The sequence below is a fragment of the Papio anubis genome, chromosome 7 (genome assembly GCF_008728515.1).
Source record: "Papio anubis isolate 15944 chromosome 7, Panubis1.0, whole genome shotgun sequence".
Classification (NCBI taxonomy): Eukaryota; Metazoa; Chordata; class Mammalia; order Primates; family Cercopithecidae; genus Papio; species Papio anubis.
Genome location: NC_044982.1, coordinates 37,436,642 through 37,457,669, shown reverse-complemented (window position 1 = coordinate 37,457,669; position 21,028 = coordinate 37,436,642). Strand labels below are relative to the sequence as shown.

The 21,028-nt window shown below is 42.1% G+C and overlaps 1 protein-coding gene across 5 annotated transcripts in view; it reads left to right on the top strand.

Moving 5' to 3' along the window:
* Positions 1-7,589: 7,589 nt before the first annotated feature.
* Positions 7,590-21,028, top strand: part of EXD2 (exonuclease 3'-5' domain containing 2) — a 51,261-nt gene continuing 37,822 nt past the window's right edge. The window contains exon 1 of one of the 5 annotated variants that reach the window (XM_003901969.4): positions 7,590-7,704. The gene's annotated coding sequence lies outside the window, so the exon portion shown is untranslated. Of the gene's footprint in view, positions 7,705-7,872; positions 8,151-21,028 lie in introns of those variants that run through there. The other 4 variants (XM_009211812.2, XM_003901974.3, XM_009211810.2 and 1 more) reach the window with 4 other exon arrangements.

Sequence of the window (21,028 nt, the reverse complement as noted above, 5' to 3'; positions counted from 1 at the left end):
CCTCCCCTCTTGGCCTCCTGAAGTGCTGAGATTACGTGCGTGGGCCATCGTTCCTGGTCAACAATCTCTTTTCCTGTAAAATATCCCTATCAAAAGTGAATATTTGAATTGAACTTTTTAAAGGATGATAGTAAAAACAAAAAGAGGTAAAATGATGACTCTCATGCAGATATGAAATGAATATGGGGCAAATATTTTTATTTATTTACTAATTAATGAGTAGTTAAATAATGAAAAAGATGTTACAATCAATGCAAAGGGAAACCCAAAACCCAGAAAACTATATAAACCCATCAGAAATGCTGGAATCATTTTTTTGTTTGTTTGTTTTTGAGACAGTCTCGCTCTGTTGCCCAGGCTGGAGTGCAGTGGTGCCATCTTGGCTCACTGCAAGCTCTGCCTCTCCAGTTTACGCCATTCTCCTGCCTCAGCATCCCAAGTAGCTGGGACTATAGGTGCCTGCCACCACGCCCAGCTAATTTTTTATATTTTTAGTAGAGACGGGGTTTCACCGTGTTAGCTAGGATGGTCTCAATCTCCTGACCTCATGATCTGCCCACCTCAACCTCCCAAAGTACTGGGATTACAGGCGTAAGCCACCGGTCCCAGCCTTTTTTTTGTTGTTTTTTGAGGCAGAGTCTTGCTCTGTCGCCCAGGCTGGAGTGCAGCCATGCAACCTCGGCTCACTGCAACTTCCACCTCCCAAGTTCAAGCAATTATCCTGCCTCAGCCTCCTAGGTGTGTGGGATTACAGGCGTGAGCCATTAGGTCTTGCTAATTTTTGCATTTTTAGTAGAGACGGGGTTTCACCATGTTGGCCAGGTTGGTCTTGAACTCCTGACCTCAGGTGATCCACAGCCTCAGCTTCCCAAAGTGCTGGGATTACAGGTGTGTGCCACCACACCCGGCCTCTCTCTTTCTTTCCTTCTCTCTTTCCCCCAACCCCACCTCTGACAGGGTCTTGCTCTGTTGCCCTGGCTGCAGTGCAGTGGTGCCATCATACATCACTGTAACCTCAAACTCCTAGGCTCAAGCAATCCTGCCACCTCAGCCTCCCTAGTAGCTGGGACTACAGGTGCACATCACTATGCCCCATTAATTAAAGTTTTTTTTGTAGAGATGGGGTCTTGCTATGTTGCTCAGGCTGGGCTCAAGCAATCCCCCTGCTTTGGCCTCCCAAAGTGCAGGGATTATAGGCATGAGCCTCTACACCCCACCTGAAATCAATGTTCTGAATAGAACAGTGAGAAAGGGAAGTCAACAGAAACTTCTCAGAACAGAATTTATTTGTATATCTAAAGACAATAATTATTTATGTTACTCTTAGTTTTCTACAAGTTAGAGTCCATCTCTTCAGAATTGTTAAATACCTCAAAGACAATGAAAGGTATAAACCCCACAGAATCTGATAAGCTGGAAGGGGATACTTAAAACAATGCAGTTTTCCATTTCTCAATAATCTTTTGGTCCATTTCAAAGTCTTTCAGACTTTCCTCCATATGCTACTATAGGCCTGCTCTTATACTATAGGCCTTGCTATGAGATGGTAATGAAATTTCCCTATAGGTTCATAGCAAAATTATCCGAAAAACTTTAACACTTGGCTTCTAACATTGGCTGCTGATTTAGGGGAGTCAAGCAGAAGTCTTGAAAGTAGGTATTTTCACTGAATTGGCATGTTTGTTATGGCACCCCATCCTTAACTAGACAAAGAACCCTCTGCTTTACCCTCTCCAGGGAATCAGTCCTGAGTCTTGCACCAGGCAGTCATTTGGGAGCTGGGGAAGGAATCCAGTGTTCTAATGCTTCTGAAATAAGACTTTGAACCAACTGTCCAATTTAAGCCCCCATTTTATCCCTGCTTCTGGGGGTACATGGTGCTGCCAATTCTTGAACTTTTGGTGGTTTTCTGGGGCAAATCTGGCTTGCTTTTGGCCATCCCCTTTGATAGAGGGCAAGTCTGCTAATTCAGTTCGCACTATCCTGCTTTCCAGCTTCCAAAATGGTAATAATTTGATCTCCTCTACTGTTCTCTGACAGACGGATTATATAAACAGACAGTAGCCAGAGCATATATGACAACAGAACTCTGACCCACAACCTCCGCAATCGGCCAGCCTGGGCAGGGCTTGGTCAATGAGTCAGTTGCCCTATATTTTGCCCCTATTTTCAACACAGGACCAACCAGAGAAAGCCAAACCATTACACAAGAAGCCCAGCTTCTAGTTAGCCCACCTGCAGTTTCCCCATGACAGTGACCTCCAGTCAGAGTATACTGAAGCCTTCCCCTTTTTTCACTACAGCATAAAGTGTTTCCACTCCCTGCCCGCCTTCAAGTCTCACCAAAGTATGGTGGCATGTTGGCGGACTCCCAATGACAGCAGCCTCGGCATAAATATCCTCTCTTCTTACCTGAGTGGTTTTCATCATTTTCCTCATCTTTTTGATTTTGAAGTTTTATGTTAAAGTGCTTTTTTAAACCATTGTTCTAGAGGGATTTTAGAAGGAGGTGGGTTGTGTGTGGTTCAATCTATCGGCTTTAACTGGAGATCTCTTTCTGTGTTTTTTCCTCTGTGACTAGATGTCAGCTGTCCATCCCCTACCCTCCCCCGGCAACAGGCCCAGAAGTCACCTTTGCATTTTCCTCTTGCAAACCTGGTTGCAAAATCCAGTATGTATTTAAATTCCTCCAAAGAATCCGCTGGATCAAAAGGATTAGAGAATGACATAGACTTTGCTGAACCTTACCTGTGGAAGATAGAAGATGAAGTTATATAACATTCACAATTTAAGCTATTTAACATTCACAAACCCCACCCCGCCCAGCCTGTCCCCTTTTTAGAAACATTACCAAAAATCCCATACAAAAACTTTTGCTTATAACTAGCCAGAACTTAGTCACAAGGCCACACCTACTCCTAATGAAGACAGAAAATTGTATTTTGTAAATGCAATTGTTTAATGCCCCCGACTAAGTGGAAAAGGAGAATGGATAATAGGTGGGCAACTAGCACTTCTGGCCACAGTTCCTCATGAATTTTCTGCATATGATGTCCCATGAATCCCTAGCCCAGTGCTTGACATTAAGTTGTCCTTGGAATGGATAAACAAATGAATAAAACATTTCAGATAGTTCACACAATAACCTTTTTTTCCAAAAAAAAAACATTAATTGACTTTATTTCTAGAGCAGTTTTAGGTTTATGGAAAATTTGAGGCTGGGCACAGTGGCTCACGCCTGTAATCTCAGCACTTTGGGAGGCCGAGGCAGGCGGATCACGAATCAGAAGATCAAGAGCATCCTGGCTAACATGGTGAAACCCCGTCTCTACTAAAAATACAAAAAATTAGCCAGGCATAGTGGCGGGCGCCTGTAGTCCCAGCTACTTGGGAGGCTGAGGCAGGAGAATGATGTGAACCCGCAAGGCAGAGCTTGCAGTGAGCCCAGATCTGCCACTGCACTCCAGCCTGAGCGACAGAGCGAGACTCTGTCTCAAAAAAAAGAAAAAAAAAATTGAACAGAATGTGCAGAGAGCTCCCACATACCTCCCCTCACCACATGCAGTTTCATCTATTATTGACATATTGCATGGGTATTGTACATTTGCTACAAAATGATACATTATTAGCCAAATAGTTTACATTAGAGTTCACTCATCATGTTGCACAGTTCCATAGGTTTTGACAAATGCATAATGTCATGTATCCACCATTACTGTATCACACAGAATAGTTTCACTGGCCTAAAAATCCCCTTGCTCCAGCTATATTCTGCCTTTCCTCCTCCCCTGGAATCCCTGGCAACCATTGATCTTTTTACTACCTCTACAGCTTTGCCTTTTCCAGAATATCATATTGTAGGAACCATGCAGTATGTAGCCATTTCAGACTGACCTCTTTCACTTAGCAATATACATTTAAGATTTCTCCATATTATTTTTTTGTGGCTTGATAACTTATTTCTTTTTAGTTCTGAGTAATATTCCATGGTAAGGATGTACCAGTTCGGTTATTCTTTTACCTACTGAAAGACATCTTTGTTGTTTCCAGCTTATAAATAAACCTGCTGTCAACATTCATGTGCAAGTTTATGTGTGGTCCTAAGTTTTCAACTCATTTCGGTAAATACCCAAAGGTGTGACTGCTGGATTGCATGCTGAGACTATCTTTACCTTTATAGGAAACTACCAAACTGTCTTCAGAAGTGACTATACCATTTTGTATTCCCAACAGCAATGAATGAGAGTTCCTGTTGCTCCACATCCTTGGCAGAATTTGGTGTAGGCAGTGTTTTGCATTTTAGCCATTCTTTAACCTCCACCCCCGAGGCTCAAGCGATCCTCCCACATCTACCTCCCGAGTAGCTGGGATCACAGGTGTGTGCCACCATGCCCAGCTAATTTTTGTATTTTGGGTAGCGATGGAGTTTTACCATGTTGCCCAGGGTGGTCTCAAACTCCTGGGCTCAAGTGATCCACATGCCTAAGCCTCCCAAAGTGCTGGGATTACAGGCATAATTTCCAAGTACGTGGAGTTTTAAAAATAATCTTTTCTTTTCTTTTTTTTCTTTTCTTTTCCTCCCCTCCCCTCCCCTCCCCTCCCCTTCTCCGTCTCCCTCTTCTTCTCCCTCTCTCTCTCTCTCTCTCTTTTTTGAAAGTCTCGCTCTGTTACCCATGCTGGAATGCAGTGACATGATCTTGGCTTACTGCAACCTCCGCCTCCCAAGTTCAAGCAGTTCTCCTGCCTCAGCCTCCCAAGTAGCTGGGATTATAGGCACTGGCCACTGTGCCTGGCTAATTTTTGTATTTTTTGTAGAAACAGGGTTTCACCATGTTGGCCAGGTTGGTCTTGAACTCCTTACCTCAGGTGATCCACCCGCCTCGGCCTCCCAAAGTGCTGGGGTTACAGGCATGAGACACTGCACCCAGCCTCATTATTGATTTCTAACTTAATTGCAATGTAGCCAGAGAATGTGAGCTATATGATAGCAATTTTTTACAATTTGTAAAAAGTGCCCAATAACCTAAAATGTTTTTTAAATTTTTATTTGATTTTAAAAATAGCAACCTGTTAGATAATCAATGGCCTAAATCAAAATTAATTTTCTTAAATCTTCCCTGAATATGTGAAAAGTATATTTGAGAACAATTTGTGTTCTCAAATCGTTGGGTACATAGTTCTTTTCTTTGTCTTCCTCAAGAACGGAGGGTTCTATACATAGTTCTACACATGGTCCTTAGAAAAGGTTAATTAATTATGTCAGAGACATTCCCATAATGACTGGTGATTCTTGGATGTCTTCTCATATTTAAAAGTGAGAAACTGTATTTTAAAAGCTGATTAGAAGTTCTGTATGCACAGAGGAGTCTTGTTGACTGGGCCTTAATGTAGAGTGATTGCTTGTGAACCCAGACAGTTCTTTATGAAATCCTCCAAATGTCAACACTCTGTTATTCTTTTTGTTTTTAATTTTTAATTTTTGTGGGCACACAGTAGATGTATACATTTTTGGGGTACATGAGATATTTTGATACAAGCATACACTGTATCTGCCATTCTAATCTAATTTCTATCTTTTAAAATTGTATCTTTTTTTTTAGTTTGGTATTATGTCCTTTCCTGTTCTTTCTTCTTTGGGTTAACAAACTTTTCACTCCTTTACTATCATTTTAAAAAAACTCTTTTATCGAAGTATATAGGAAACCAGAAAAGTGCTCACAAATATAACCTGAACACACATGTAAAGCTGCACTCAGATTAAGAAATAGAACATTATCAGCACTTTGTGAGCCTCCTCACGTTCCCTTCCAGTTATTACTACCCTAAGATGAATCACTATATACAGTGACTTCTAACAGCAGGGATATTCGGGTAGTTTCCAGTTTGGGGCTGTTGAAAGTATGGGTATGAGCTTTTTTATGTACATGTCCTTTTGGTGAATATATGCAGACATTTCAGTTTCATATTTATAACTAGGAGTAAAATTGTTTTTTTGTTGTTTTTGATTTTGAGACAGGGTCTAGCTCTGTCACCTATGCTGGACTGCAGTGGTGCAATTACAACTCACTGCAGTCTCAAACTCCAGGGATCAAGAGGTCCTTCTGCCTATGCCTCTGGAGTAGCTGGGACTACAGGTGTGCACCATGATGCCCAGCACTTTGGGAGGCCGAGGTGGGAGGATCGCTTGAGGCCAGGAGTTCAAGACCAGCCTGGGCAACACAGTGAAAATCCCTGAAGTGCTGGGATTACACGTTGAGCCACTGTGCCCCACCTAGGGGTGAAATTGTTGGAACAAAGGCTTTTTCATGTATTCAACTTCAGTTGATACCGCCAAACAGTTTAACAAAGTGATTGCATCAATTTATGCTCCCTTCAGGAGCATATAAGAGCTGTGGTTGCTCCACAATCTTGCCAATACTTGATATTTTCTGTGGTTTTCATTTAGCTATATCTCATTGTGGTTTTAATTTGCATTTCCTCTTTATCCTTTGTTTTTTAAGGGTTTCAAGATGGACAGATAAAAATTCAGGGAGTTAATCACCTATAATAGCTGGAAATTTCCCCCATGGATACTCCTTCAGTGGAATTTAAAACATTTGCCTCTGTATTGAAGACAATGTAGTATAAAGGATGGGGCCACACGCTTTGCAATCAGACGTATGAGGTTTGATTCCTAACTCCAGTGCTTACTTGCTGAATTACCTTGAAGAAGTTATTTAACCTTTTTCCATTTTATTTAAAATGGCACTAATAATAGTACTGCCTCATAGGGTTGTTATGGGGATTAAAAGAGAAAAAATAAGTAAAATGCTTTGCAAAGCTCCTAGCAACAGGTGAGCACAAAGTCAACAAATGGTAGCTATTATTACACCTTATATTGGTTATTTATGCACATCTCATTTCTCCTTCTGTTTTACACATTCCATGAGAAAGGAGAAACATGCATGTAGCACACATTAACTGCCTCACATATAATTGCTAATGAAGACTAATTGGATGAACGATTTAATATATAAACAGAAGATATTGTGATTATCGCTATAAAAGATGGCATAGGTTGGGCATTCACGCCTGTAATCCCAGCACTTTGGGAGGCTGAGCTGTGAGGATCGATTGAGCCCAGGAGTTCGAGACCAGCCTAGGCAACGTAGGGAGACAGTCTCCACCAAAAAAAAAAAGGTGCATAAAATTATTATAGTGGCTATAGGATAATGTGCACTGCTAATGAAGACTACATTATTTAAATACACTGTCTTTCCTTCTATTTACTGTTATTGTTTAACAGAAAAACAGTACACAGGATACTAAAGAAAGAAAATTTGATGTCCCATATTACATTTGTGAGAGTTCAGCCAAAACCAAAACCAAAACCCAAAACACAAAGCCAAAACCAAAACACAAACATACCATCCCAGAAACAAATGCGTCACTTTTCTGAAGACGTTAAGCCCTTCCAATTTTAACAGATTCTTTGTTCAACAGAGGAGACAGACTGAGTAGGCATCACCTGCCCCAGGAGCTTCCGTACAAGATGGCGTTGCCCGTTCCCAGACCCCAGCTGGGATTACGTCCTCCAGGCCTGCCGCAGGAACGGAAGTGGTTACGGCCCTAGTGAATCCGGGTGGGTGCGCGCTGGCGGCCGCACAGGTTCCAGCACTTTACCGTGAGCCCGCTGCAGGTGTGCGGCCCAGTCCGAGACAGCAGGTAAGTGAGGCTCAGAGGCCGGCGAGGCCTTGCACCGGGATTGTGCGCGGGGCAGAGGGGCTTCCAGTGCAGACCAAGAGGGGTCGTGGGGCGGGGGATATTACCGTGTACGGGGGTGACATTGCGGGGACCCCGCTGTCCCGGAGCGAGTTGGCCCTGCCCCTCTCCCCGCCCCTCAGCGTGGCCCCCTCGCCCCCGTCGCCCACGGCGGGGCGGTTCAGCACCCAAGTGCGCAAGGAGGGCCTCACGCCTGCCCACGTCCTCCCACGCTCTCCTCGGGCCTCTCCTTCCGACCCCCTTACCCTCTCTCTGGGAGCCCCTACCAGACCTTCGAGGCTGCGTGTCCCAATCAGCTAAAAAGGAGGCCCCGCCCGCGGCACCTGGTAGCTCCTCGGGCGCTGCGAGTTCGACGCGGCCACTGCTGCTGTTTTCTCCCCTGGATGCGTGTGAGCCGCCACCCCCGCTACCATCCCTGTCCTCTCAGACCACACCCTGCTCTGGGTCTTGCCGGGAGCCACCTCTTTGGTTTTTCACATCCCTGGGATGGATCAAAACTAAGAACCTTAATCAATACTTATTATAAAATTGACACCTGCTCCTTAAAATACAAACAAACCCATCCCTCGATAAGCTTTTGATAGGCTTTTGATATGATTACAACATTCAAACTCCTTTATATACCCTCTCCTCAAAAACACAAAATTGAAATTATACTTTTTTTTTTAGTTCTGTTACAAGGATAGAAGGAATTGAAAGGTTTTGTTAGTCATAGGAATTAGAAAGTGCGGGTCGGGGCGCAGGGAGGAAGATGGATTAAATTTGGTAAAGTTGAGCTTGTTTTAAAAATGTATTTTAAAAATATTCTAGTTATAGTCTGTGCATAAAGTCTTGTAACAAAATTATGTAACAATTTTAAACAAGACAAATCTTTCTTAGCTTTATGTTCTCCTTGGTGGTGAGGGTGGGGAGTGTGGAAGACAGATCCTCTTTGATTTTTTTTTTCCCTCTCCTCCCTTTCTTCTTTACCAGTCCCTTTCTCACAAAATAAGAACTGTTGTCAGTTTGTGTGTATTTTTCTTTGCATTTATTTGACAAGTGTGTGCACGTTATGATATATGTTTGTAAGATTTCGCCTTAAACTTTTACAAATATGTATGTTTTATGCATTACATAACTTGACGTTTTATGCTTAAAAACGGGTCTTGGAATTTTTTCTTTGTCAGTATGTAGAGATCTACCTATTCTTTCTACTTGCTCTGTAAATTCCATGGTTATGTAAGATTCCGTAGATTGTTTCCAGTTTTTCCTTGTCAGACGCAGTGTGGCGGAGAACATCCTTCCCACACACCTCTATGTGCCCATGTGAGCATTTCTCAAGGATGGGTACCCACAGGTGGAATTGCTGGATGGGAGAGTATGGGGATTTAGGAATGCCAAACTGCTACCCATGGTGTATAATAATTTCCTCCGTGCTCTCTCTCTTTTTTGATACAGAGTCTTGCTCTATTGCCTAGGTTGGAGTGCAGTGGCGTGATCTCGGCTCGCTGCAGCCTCTGCCTCCCAGGTTCAAGCGATTCTCCTGCCTCAGCCTCCCGAGTAGCTGAGATTACAGGCACCTGCTCCCACACCCGGTTAATTTTTGTATTTTTAGTAGAGATGGGGTTTCACCATGTTGACCAGGCTGGTCTCGAACTCCTGACCTCGAGTGATCCACCCGCCTCGGCCTCCCAAAGTATTGGGATTACAGGTGTGAGACACCGTGCCCAGCCACCCATGCTCTTTCGAACATTTAATGGTATCAATCTTTTTTATTTTTGCCAATATGATGGATGGAAAAGTGATTTCTCATTGCTGTTTTAATTTGCATTCCCCTGATTACTGTTGAGATTGAACATCTTCATGATTGTCGGCCATTTGTAGTTCCTCTTTTGAGAAACATCTCTTTCTATTGGATTGTCTTTTCCTTACTGATTTATAGTAGTATTTTATATGTTCTGGATTTTGATCTTTTGTTATTTATATATGTTTATAATATTTACTCCCTGCTTATTGCTTTTTTAAGTTGTTGCTTGTCTTTTAACTATATGGCATCTTTGTTGAAACAAAGTTTAAAATTTTAGGTTTTAATTTATCAGTCTGTTCTGTGTGTGTTTGTATTTTGTGGCTATCATTCCCAATCTGAGTGGTTCTTAAATGGCAAAGCTTTTTGCTCTCAGGGTTATTTGGCAATGTCTGTAGATGTTTTTTGTTTGTTCCACTAGGATGGTGCTGCTATTGGTTATCTAGTGAGTAAAAGTGAGGGGTGCTGCTAAACATCCTACAGTGCATGGGAAACATCCTATAGCACATGGGAAAGCTTCCCACAACAACGAATTTCACCAGCCAAAAATGTCAATTGTGCTGAAGTTGAAAAATCCTCCTCTACTTTTAGAGAGAGGAGGGTTTTCTCCTAAAGCTCTGTTTTCTCCTAGAAGTTCTTCTTGTGGGAATAGTTTTTTTCCTTTAATTCCTCTGGAATTGTGCGTGTATAATTGTTGTTTTCCAAGCACTGTCACCTCGAATAGTCAGTCCATTCTTCAGCCATTGATCTGAAATGCCACACTTACCATGTACTAATTTCTTTTTTTTCTTTTTAATTTTTATTTGTAGAGATAGAGATGAGGTCTTGCTATATTGCTCAGGCTGGTCTCAAACTCCTGGCCTCAGGAGATTCTCCCACCTCAGCCTCCCAAAGTTCTGGGATTACAGACAGGAGCCACCTCACCTGGCCACATGTACTCATTTATCATACAGGGTCTGTTTCTAGACTGTCTTCTGTTCTATAGTATACTTTTCTATTTGCTGGACCAATACCACAACGTCCTATATTAAACTGTATGTTATATGTTGACATCTAATAGGGTAAATACTCCATCATGATTATTATTTTATTGGAAGTCATATACTATATCAGCTCGTGTCCTCTCATTTAAAAAACAATATTTTTGGTTATTATTAATTTATTTTCCAGATTAATTTTAGAGTCAGCTTGTCAATTTTTTTTTCTTTTAAGAGTTGGGGAGCTGGGCGCGGTGGCTCACCCCTGTAATCCCAGCACTTTGGGTGGCCGACGCAGGTGGATCACCAGGTCAGAAGTTTGAGACCAGCCTGACCAACATAGTGAAACCCCATCTCTACTAAAAATACAAAAATTGGCCGGGCATGGTGGCGTGTGCCTGTAATCCCAGCTACTCAGGAGGCTGAGGCAGGAAAATCACTTGAACCCAGGAGGCGGAGGTTGCAGTTAGCTGAAATTGCGCCACTGCCTTCCAGCCTGGGCAACAGAGTGAGACTCCATCTCAAAAAAAAAAAAGAGAGAGAGAGATGAGATCTCATTTCGTCACCCAGCTGGAGTGCAATGGCAGCCTTGACCTCCTGGGCTCAAGTGATCCTCCTGCCTCAGCCCCCCAAGTAGCTGGGACTACAGGTGTGCACCACCACACCTGGCTAATTTTTGTATTACTTATAGAGATGAGGTTTCACCATGTTGCCCAGGTTCGTCTTGAACTCCTGGGTTCAAGTGACACGCCCACCTTGGCCTTCCAAAATGCTGGGATTACAGGCGTGAATCACCACACCTGGCCCCAAATCATTTTTTAATGGCTTTATTGAGATGTAATTCACACACCATATAATTCATTATTCAAAGTGTACAATTTGAGGATTTTAGTATATTCATAGAGTTGTGCAAATATCACCATAGTCTAATTTTACAACATTTTTATCACCCCCAAAATAAACCCATACCCATTAGCAGTCACTCCCTATCCCTGACTCCAGTAAGACCCCAGCCCTAAGCAACCACTAATATTTCTGTCTTTCTAGATCTGGGTGTTTTGTGTAAATGGAATCATACAATGTGTAGTCTTTTGTGACTGGCTGCTTTAACTTAGGATAATGTACTCAAGATTTTTCCATTCTATAGCATGTTTCAGTATTCATTCCTTTTTATTACTGAATGAAATTTCATCCTATGGTATATTTGTTTTGTAGGGCTGCGGTCAAAGTAACACAAACTGGTGGCTTAAAACAACAGAAGTTTATTCTCTTGCAGTTAAGTAAGCTAGAAGTCCAAAATTAAGGTGTCAGGAAGGGTCATGCTCTTCCTGAAGGCTCTAGGGGAGAATCCTACCTTGCCTCTTCCTAGTTTCTGGTGGTTGTTGGCAATCCTTGACATTTCTTGGTTTGCAGTTGCATAACTCCAGTCTCTGCCTCTGTCTTCAAATGGTCACCTTCCCTGTGTGTCTGTCTGCATATTGGATTTGCTCAATGTAAACCTGTTTCTTCTCCTCCTCCTGTAAGGACACCAGTTGTATTTGATTAAAGGCCCACCCTACTTCAGTATGACTTCATGTTAACTTGATTACTTCTTTGAAGACTCTATTTCCAAATAAGGTCACATTCACAGGTATTGGAAGTTAGACCTTCAACATATCTTTTTGGGGAATATAATTCAACTCATAACATACGGATATGCTACGTTTTATTTATCTGTTCATCAACTAATTGACATTTGGGGTGTTTCCACTTTTGGGCTGTTATGAATAGCTATGGACTTTAGTACGGGCATGTGTTTTCATTTCCCTTGGGTATATACCAGTGGAATTGCTAGGTCATATAACTGCCAGACTGTGTTCCAGAGCAGCTGTACCATTTGACATTCCCACCAACAATGCATGAGATTTCTAATTTCTCCACATTATTGCCAGCACTTGTCTTTTTTTTTTTTTTTTTGAGAGACAGGGTCTTACTCTGTTGACCAGGCTGGAGTACAGTGGAGTGATCAAAGCTTCCTGCAGCCTCAAACTCCTGAGCTCAAGCAGTCCTCTTGCCTCAGCCTCCCAAGTGGCTAAATCTATAGGCACATTACCACTCCTGGCGAATTAATTTTTTTTGTTTGTTTTTATTTGTAAAGGCAGGGTCTCACTATGTTGCCCAGGCTGGTCTCAAACTCCTGGCCTCAAGTGATCCTCCCACCTTGGTCTCTCAAAGTGCTGGAATTACAGGTGTGCACCACCATACCTGGCCTTATTTGTTTTTTGTTTTTTTTTTTTTTTTTTTTTTGAGGCGGAGTCTCGCTCTGTCGCCCAGGCGGGAGTGCAGTGGCCAGATCTCAGCTCACTGCAAGCTCCGCCTCCTGGGTTTACGCCATTCTCCTGCCTCAGCCTCCCGAGTAGCTGGGACTACAGGCGCCCGCCACGTCGCCCGGCTAGTTTTTTGTATTTTTAGTAGAGACGGGGTTTCACCCTGTTAGCCAGGATGATCTTGATCTCCTGACCTCGTGATCCGCCCGTCTCGGCCTCCCAAAGTGCTGGGACCACAGGCTTGAGACACCGCGCCCGGCCTATTTGTTTTTTTTTAATAGAATCATCCTACTGGGTGTAAAGTGGTATCTGATTGTGGTTTGGATTTGCATTTTCCTAACAGCTCATGATATTGAACATCTTTTCAAGTGCTTATTGGCCATTTGTATACCCTCTATCAGGAAATGTCTGTTCAGTTAGCTGGACATGTCTCTTCAGTTAGCACACCTGTAGTCAAGAGGCTGAGGCAGAAGGATCACTTGAACCCAGGAGTTTGAGGCTGTTGTGAGCTATGATTGCACCACTGCACTGCAGCCTGGGCAACAGAGCCAGATCTTGTCTCTAAAAAACATATTAAAAAATGAATTGAAGAACAGAAATACCTATTTAGATCCTTAGCCAGTTTTTAAATTGGTTTGTCTTTTTATTATTTGGTTGTAAGAGATTTTTATATATTCTAGATACACACTCTTCCAAGATACTATGATTTGTAAATATTTTTTTCCCATTCTGTGGGTTGTCTTTTCACTTTCTCAATGGTCAATTCATTCTTTTTTTATATATATATAATTTCAACTTTTATTTTAAATTCAGGGGGTACATGTGCAGGTTTGTTACATGGGTATATTGTGTTTTGCTGGGGTTTGGGGTATGGATGAGTCCTTCACTCGGGTACTGAGCATAGGTAGTTTTTCAGCCTGCAGCCCCCTTCCCTGTCTTCCCCTCCTCTCTAGTAGTCCCCAGTGTCTGTTGTTCCCGTCTTTATGTCCATGTGTACTGGGTGTTTAGCTGCACTTATGAGTGAGAACACGTAGTATTTGGTTTTCTGTTCCTGTATTAATTCACTCAGGGTTGTGGCCTCCACAATCCATGATCCATGATCCACAATCCATGATCCTGATCCATGTTGCTGCATCCATTTTTCTCATCTGCACACAGTCAATTCATTCTTTAAAAAGTTTTTAAAAATGAAGTTTGTATTGAATTTACATATTATTTTGAGTATTTCTGTAAAACAATCTTGTCTGCTTATCAAAAATAGGATAATTATAGTACCTCCCACATAGGGTTATTGAAAGGATTAAATGAATACTTTAACATGAGTATATATGTACATGTAAAGTACCTGGCACATGACAGCTGCTATCATACATCTCCACTCTTCTGGTCTTCTAGATCTTCACTAAAGTTTTCTGTTTCTCTTTGTATTGATCTGACGCATTTCCTGTTGAATTTATTCCTAGACTTGTGTATGTGTATATGTGGTTTTTTTAATGTAGTTTTAAAGTAGTATACAGGTATATTGCTATTATGAATGAGATTTCTTTTTTCACATTTTTATAATAGGTTTGGAAAGCTATTGAGTTTATACTCATCAGACTTTCTGAATTATCTTATAATTTATAAAAGTTGGTTGATGACTTTGTTGTTTTTCCAGGTGGTTGTGATGCAGCCATTCTGTTTAGGAACCGTGGCTCTTTTTATTCTGGTTTCCTCTGCCATAATTCGAGTATTCTTTGCCTCTCAGCTTTATGAATCTTCTAAAGGTCTTTCTGCCTACAGCCTTGCCCTCCTCCAAGCTAGCACCCACATTAGTACCATGGTGGTCTGATCCTGTCACTCTCCTTGTAAGTCTGTTATTTGCTCTCCAGGGTCCTGTAGGGTAATGCATGGCCCCCTCATGACTTGTCCTGTATCTACTCATTCTAGCATTGTCTCTGTTTCCTTACTTGCACATTATATTCTAGCACAGTAGTGTCCATTAGAAGTAGAATGTGAGCCCCAATTTAAAATTTTCTAGTAGCCACATTAAAGATATAAAAAGAAACAAGGTGAACTATAGTAATGGCATCACTTAGTGAGAATCTGTTCTGCGAAATATGTCATTTTATGAACACGATAGAGCACACTTACACAAACCTAGATGGATAGCCGACTACATACCTAGACTGTATGGAATAGCTTATCACTCCTAGGCCACAGACCTGTACGGCATGTTATTGTTCTGAGTCCTGTAGGCAGTTGTAACACAATGGTATTTGTGTGTCTAAACATATCTAAGCATAAAAGTATAGTACACATGTGGTATAAAAGATAAACAGTGGGCCAGGCATGGTGGCTCACACCTGTAATCCCAGTATTTTGGGAGGCCGAGGCGGGCAGATCACCTGAGGTCAGGAGTTCAAGACCAGCCTGGCCAACATGGTGAAACCCTATCTCTACTAAAAATAAAAAAAATAGCCTTGTGTGGTGGCATACACCTGTAGCCCTGGCTACTCGGGAGGCCGAGGCAGGAGAATCTCTTGTACCTGGGAGGCAAGAGTTTGCAGTGAGCTGAGATCACGCTACTGCATACCAGCCTTGGCAATAGAGCGAGACTCCCTCTCAAGAAAAGATAAACAGTGTTACACTTATGTAGTGTATCTATCATGCATGGAGCTTGCAGGACTGGAAGTTGCTCTGGGTGAACCTGTGAGTGAGTGGTGGGTGAATGTGAAGGCCTAGGACATGACTGTACACTATTTTAGATCTTACAAACACTATGTATTTAGGCTACACTCAATTTATTTAAAATTTTTTTTACAGTAATAAATTAACCTTAGTTTGCTGTAACTTTTTTACTTTAAACTTTTAAATTATTTTAACTTTTTGACTTGTAATAACACTCAGCTTAAGACACAAATATGTTGTATAGCTGTAGAAAAATGTTTATCTCTTTATTTTATAAGCTCTTTTCAACTTAAAAATTGTTTTTTTTAAAACTTTTTAAAATTTTTTGTTAAAAACTAAGACACAAACACGCACATTCATGTTAGCTTAGACATACACAGAGTCAGGATCATCAATATCACTGTCTTCCACCTCCATATGTTGTCCCACTGGAAAGTCTTCAGGGGCAATAACAGGCATGGAGCTGTCATCTATGATAACAGTGCCTTCTGGAATAACTTCTGAAGGACCTGCCTGAGGTTGCTTTACAGTTAATTTTTTTTTATAAGTAGAAGGAGTAAACTGTAAAATAAAACATATGGTAAATACATAAACCAGTAACATAGTCATTTATTGTCATTATCAAGTATGTACTATACATAATTGCATGTGCTGTACATTTATACGACTGGCTGTGCTGTAGGTTCGTTAACTCCAGCATAATTACACACATTTGTGAGTAATGCATTGTACAGCAACGTTAGGATGGTTAGCTGGCTATGATGTCACTAGGCAATAGGAATTTTTCTGCTCCATTGTAATCTTATAATTTTGTAGAACTGTTGCATGTGTGGTCTGTTGTTGACCGAAACATTGTTATGTAGCCCATGACTATATTTAACCCAGTATATTCCAAACATTATTTCAACATACAATTTTTTTTTCTTTTTTTTTTTTGAGACTGAGTCTCACTCTGTCGCCTAGGCTGCAGTGCAGTGGCGCGATCTTGGCTCACTACAAGCTCCACCTCCCGGGTTCACGCCGTTCTGCTGCCTCAGCCTCCCAAGTAGCTGGGACTACAGGGACCCGGCTAACCACACCCGGCTAATTTTTTGTATTTTGTTTAGTAGAGACGGGGTTTCACCGTGTTAGCCAGGATGGTCTCAATCTCCTGACCTCGTGATCCGCCTGCCTCAACCTCCCAAAGTGCTCTTTTCAACATAAATATTAAAAAATCAATATGGAATTTATAGAGGTAGAAAGTATAATAGGGCTTATCAGGGGTTAGAAGAAGAAGAGAATGGGAATTCTTGTTGAATGACAGTTTCTGTTTGCAAGGATGAAGTTGTTCTGGAAATGGGCGATGGTGATGGTTGCACAGCAGTGTGAACATACTTATCGAATTGTACACTTAAAAATGGCTAAAATGGGCCAGCCATGGTGGCTCAGGCCTATAATCCCAGCACTTTGGGAGGCCAAGTCTAGAGGATCGCTTGAGCTCATGAGTTCGAGACCAACCTGGGCAACATTGCGAAACCCCATCTCTACAAAAATAATACAAAAAAAAATAAAATTACCCAGGCATCGTGGGGAGTACCTGTAGTCACAGCTACTTGGGAGGCTGAGATAGGACGATGGCTTGAGCTCAGGAGGTGGAGGTTGCAGTGAGCCAAGATCGTGCCACTACACTCTAGCCTCTGCAATAGAGCAAGACTTTGTCTCAAAAAAAAGAAAAAAAGGCTAAAATGGTAAATGTTATGTTATATATATTTTACCACAGTAAAGAAGTCACCATAAAAATCAGTATGGGGCTGGGCGTGGTGGCTCACGCCTGTAATCCCAGCACTTTGGGAGGCCGAGGCGGGTGGATCACCTGAGGTCAGGAGTTCAACACCAGCCTGGCCAACATGGTGAAACCCCGCCTCTACTAAAAATACAAAAATTAGCCGGGTGTGGTGTCGGGCGCCTGTAGTCCCAGCTACTCAGGAGGCTAAGGCAGGAGAATTGCTTGAACCCGGGAGGCAGAAGTTGCAGTGAGCTGAGATTGCGCCATTGTACTCCAGCCTGGGGTAAGTATTCAAACGTAAGTATTCAAAAATTTAGTGCATATTTTACACATATAGTACATCTTACATTTGGTTTTTTTGTTTGTTTCTGTTTTTGTGATTGAGTCTTACTCTGTCCCCCAGGCTATAGTGCAGTGGTGCGATCTCAGCTCACTGTAACCTCTGCCTCCCCGGTTCAAGTGATTCTCATGTCTCAGCCTCCTGAGTAATTGGTACTACAAGCACACACCACCAGGCCTGGCTAATTTTTGAATTTTTATTAAAGATGGAGTTTCACCATGTTGGCTAGGCTGGTCTCAAACTCCTGATCTCAGGTGATCCTCCCACCTTGGCCACCCAAAGTACTGGGATTACAGGCGTGAGCCACCACGCCCGCCTACATTTTACATTTGTTTAAATGTTTCACCTATCCTGTGGTGCTTCCTGCCCTTCCCATTTGTGCACAAGCTATTCCCTCCACCTGGAGTGCCCTCCTCCTGTCTGGCTCCTGCACCTGGAGAACTCTTGCTCCTGTTTGAATGCCAGTCTCAGACACTATCTCTCTCAGCAAGTGTTTTCTCTTTTTTTTTTTTTTTGAGACAGAGTCTTGCTCCGTCGCCCAGGCTGGAGCGCAGTGGCACGATCTCAGCTCACTGCAACTTCCGCCTCCCAGGTTCAAGCGATTCTCCTGCCTCAGCTTCCTGAGTAACTGAGACTACAGGTGCATGCCACCACACCTGGCTAATTTTTGTAATTCTTGGTAGAGACGGGGTTTCACCATATTGGTCAGGCTGGTGTTGAACTCCTGACCTCAGGTGATCCACCCGCCTCGGCCTCCCAAAGTGCTGGGATTACAGGCATGAGCCACCACACCTAGCCGTGTTTTCTCTTAATAATACCCCAACTCGGCCAGGTGTGGTGGTTCATGCCTGTAATCCTAGCACTTCGGGAGGTTGATGTGGGCAGATCACTTGAGCTCAGGAGTTTAAGATCAGCCTGAGCAACCTGGTGAAACCCTGTTTCTACCAAAAATACAAAATATTAGCTGGGGTGTTGGAGCTTAGGAATTTGAGACCAGCCTGGGCAACTCGGCAAAACCCCATTTCTACTAAAAATGCAAAATGTTAGTTGGGGTGCTGTCATGCGCCTGTGGTTGGTCCTAGCTACTTCGGGGGTTGAGGTGGGAGGATCACTTGAACCCAGGAGGTCAAGGGTGAGCTGAGATTGTGACATGGCACTCCAGCTTGGGTGACAAAGTGAGGCCCTGTCTCAAAAAAAATAAAAATAAAAACAATATCTCCACTCTTTCCTCAAGTCCAAGCCATTCGTGTACCTGTATGTGCTTCACCTGACGGTGTTATCTCAGTCTTCCCAACTTGTTCATTATGTATATTTTTCCTTGGCTAAATCATGAATTTTTTGAAGGCAAATTGTGCCTTTCAACTCTTTTTACCCAGGGTCTATCACAGTGTCTGACTTATATAATGTGTTATATAAAAGTTTGCTGAATGAATCCTCTAGCTGGAAAAGAAAAAAAACATGCAGTTCACAAAACCTCTCCAAATAAAAATGAATTAATAAAAGCATATGTTAGGAGATGTTATTTTCTCTGAAAACAGATACTCAGTTTTGTACATAAAATTATGTTTGAGAGGGAAGTATAATCAAGATGCAAATTGGCCTCAATATATGAAACATTTGGCTGAAACAGACAAGATGAAATTTAGAAGAAGCATTTTTGATTTAAGTGCAAAATATAAATTACAAATATTTAAAATGGAGAACCTGATTTGGCGTCAGTAAATTTTAATTTACTGCAAACTTTATATGACCCAACAATGAGATTCTGTTACGAAAAAATATATCATTTCATACAGCATTAATAAAATATAGGGTCCAGCTGCTGGGATGTAATACTGTCACTGTAGCCTGCATCAGTTAGACCGTGTCTCAAGTTTGTTTTTTTGAGACAGGGTCTCACTCCTGTCGCCTAGGCTGGACTTTAGTGGCGTGATCACGGCTCACTGTAGCCTTGACTTCCCAGGCTCAGGTGATTCTCCCACCTCAGCCTCCTCAGTAGCTGGGACTATAGGTGTGTGCCACCATGCGTGGCTAATTTTTTGTAAATTTTTTTTTTTTTTTTTAGTAGAGATGGGATTTCACCATGTTGCCCTGGGTGGTCTTGAACTCCTGGCACTAGCTACTTCAGGGGTTGAGGTGGGAGGGGTTCAAGCAGTCCACCTACCTCAGCCTCCCAAAGTGCTGGAATTACAGGCCTGAGCCATCATGCCTGGCCTCAAGTATTGCGTATAGACCTAAATGCCACATTTGAAGAGATACATTGACAAAGTTGGAACTGCGCAGAAGGCCTTGGCCAGGAGAGTCTATAAGCCAGGTCACAGGAAGACTATAAGGGGAATCTCAGAGCTCTCTTCACCTCTTTAACAGGGAGTAAACACTTGTCATTGCAGAGGCTATCAAAGAGGGCAATTTGTGAGTAGGCAGCTTTTACAGAACGCAAGGACTTTCAACAAAAACTGCCTCTGAAGGTGATGAACTCAGATACTGGAAGTATTCAATCAGAGACTAGGTCATGATCTGTTGGGATTATCATGGAAAGGATTCTTGAATTGGGTGGGAGCTGAACTTGACTCCAAAATTTTAACTCTGATTCTTTGATTTCCTTCAATAGAAGTTCTGTGGTTTTGTAGTAATAGCTAACATTTATAGAATCCTAATGTTCTAGCCAATATACTAGGTGAATTTTATTGATTTTACTTAAGCCTCACAGTAATCATACATAATAGGTATTCCTGTTTCACAGATGAGGAGACTGTCCTTCCTGTCTCACAGATGAGGAAACTGAGGCTTAGCGAAGTTTGGTAAATTGCCTAAGTTCCTACAGCTAGTGAGTAACAGAGGCTGGATTTAAACCTAGGCTATTTGACATTAGGGCTTGTGTTGTCTACCATATACTACTTTCCAAACACTTTAAACATAATCATTTAACTCATTAAAGTATGATTTATTCCAAGAATATGATTATGTGTTTTGTCAAGTGGGATATTTACTCGCCTATCTCTAAAGAGCACCAGTTTAAAAAGTGTATTTTTCTAATTACAAATATGTACATATTCGTATAAAATTTGAAAAATAAAAATTGTTCATAATCCTACTATCATTAGGTAGCCATTGATACTTAGCTGGGCATATTGGCTCACACCTATAACCCGAGCACTTTGGGAGGGTGAGGCAGGAGGATCACTTGAGGCTAGGAGTTTGAGAGCAGCCTGGGCAACATAGTGAGACCCCCATCTCTACAAGAAATCAAAAAATGTGCTGAGCATGGTGACGTGCACCTGTACCCCCAGCTATTCAGGAGGCCGAAGTGGGAGCCCGGGAGGTTGAGGCTGCAGTGAGCCGTGATTGTGCTACTGCAGTCTAGCCTGGACAACAGAGTGAGACTCTGTCTCAAAAAAAGAAGTTTTATGTTCAATTAATTTATAT